The sequence below is a fragment of the Tenrec ecaudatus genome, chromosome 16 (assembly GCF_050624435.1).
Source record: "Tenrec ecaudatus isolate mTenEca1 chromosome 16, mTenEca1.hap1, whole genome shotgun sequence".
In the NCBI taxonomy this organism is placed as follows: Eukaryota; Metazoa; Chordata; class Mammalia; order Afrosoricida; family Tenrecidae; genus Tenrec; species Tenrec ecaudatus.
The window spans coordinates 68,888,778-68,890,689 of record NC_134545.1 but is presented as its reverse complement, the minus strand read 5'-3'; the positions used below and the strand labels follow the sequence as shown (position 1 = coordinate 68,890,689).

The window sequence follows — 1,912 nt, the reverse complement described above, 5'->3', positions numbered from 1 at the left end:
GAAGTGTGATGCACAATGTTACGCCAGGGAGAATGTCATGAATGAGATGAAATCACGTATATGAATTAGTGAATATGATACTGATAACCTATGTTATAAACCTTCACCCAATTTATAATAAACTGCTATAAAAAAGAGAAAAAGTCTCCTGGAGCACAGGACTTTGACAACCAGAGACCTGTATGAGTCAGAATGGACTAGGTAGCAATTGTAAATTATAGAGTGTGTGTAAATATATGAGTGTGCGTATTTGTGTGTGTGTGTGAGAGAGAGAGAGAGAAAGGGAGAGGGATGAGGTTTAAAGAGCTTCTGGAAATTTCTATTATCTTTTAATTCTATCTTTTCCATGAAGTTTTGAAGGCCCTTTGTATGCATATATATGAGTACTTATCTCTGCACATTTAACAATCATTTAACATAAGGATAGGAGGTATTGATACTACACTTGATCTTAGCCAAAAGGCTGAGAAGTGATTGGATAGGAGATAGTGGTGTAGATTAAAATCTGGTCTGCTGTTTTCAGACAATCATGAGTGGGAATCTTGCCAGTTTCGATATTTACTCGGTGCGCTAATGCAGTTAGAGTTCCTTAATTTACTGAGACTCAAGGTTATGAGATTGAACTGTGGTCCCCATACAGGAAAGCTCAAGTCTGAACTCCAGTACCAGTGACCGTGGCTTTGTTGGGAGAAACGGGAGCATTCATTATAGACGCTCTCGTTTACATTACTGAAATCATACAGGCATAGACTAGGTCCTAATCCTTAAGCCGCACAAGTATTATTTTAGGAAATACATGGCAACAAGTTTATGCACAAGGAGAACACAACTTTGGAGGACCCATTTACCAGCTGGAATACCAAGAAATGCCCGGGGCTAGTGGAAACGGAAAACAACAAACAGAAACAAATTCACTGCCACGGAGTTCATTCCGACTCATGGAAACCCTATGACAGTCAACACTGCAGCGGTGGGCTTCCAAGACTGTTACTCTTAACCAGAGAAGAAAGCTGTTCTTTCTCCCAGAAACGGAATGAGTCCAGAAAACAATCGAAAGCCAAGAGAGAAAGTAGGAGTCTGACTCTGCTGATTGATACCCCAAATTGGGACTTTTAGACTCCAGCACAGTGAGAACAATTTTCTTTCTTTTAAAGCAAAAAGAAAAGGATTTAAATAAATAATTATTTTCCACCCATTTAATTTTATCTTTGACTGGCGAAAAGCTGATTGGAAGGTTATTAGAGTGTCCCTTTAGCAACTATTCATATTTAGGACATTAAGGCATTAGTTAGACCCTACAACTGGGATGGAAACAGGCAAAAAACACAAGCCACCAGGCCAACTTTATCAAAGGTCATTTTATTTACTCTAGAGCAAAATCACTGTGTATTATTTCATCCCAGCTCAGTCAGTACACACAGCCATCCACAGAGATAGCTGCATTCTTCTGTAATTGTTCTTTATCTGTGGACTAGGCCGAGTGGTCTGCATAAAGGAACCCATTCGCTAGTCTAATACCTCTGCCAGGGAAGGGATATTGTTAAGAAATTCCCTTTATCCCTCACTTCCCAGCCACTGTCTCTGAAGTGCTTGTGAAGCCTACATTTTGGTAGAATTAGTGAGCTCCTCTGTGCTTAGAGCTAGTGTTGCACTTGTCCTTTCATCCATTTAATCCCCTAGGAAGCTGAATCCCTACGATCTTCACTTGCCCGATATTGACTTTTCCAGATCGGAAATGGCAGGGTCTTCTCATTTTTCAACCAAGAAAGGCAATTTCTCCTTTAGCTTTCATGTTACCATGTATTCCATCCCATCGTGGCCAGGAATGACTTGTGGTCACTTACACAACTTCTCTGTCATGTCCAAGCTCTGGCTCCACGACCCACTTCCTACTCCTCCTTTTCCCCACAGT

General features: G+C 40.7%; 1 pseudogene; it reads right to left on the bottom strand.

The window, feature by feature from the left end:
• Nucleotides 1-378: 378 nt before the first annotated feature.
• On the bottom strand, nt 379-475 carry LOC142429953 (U2 spliceosomal RNA; annotated as a pseudogene).
• Between the last annotated feature and the right edge of the window lie 1,437 nt (nt 476-1,912).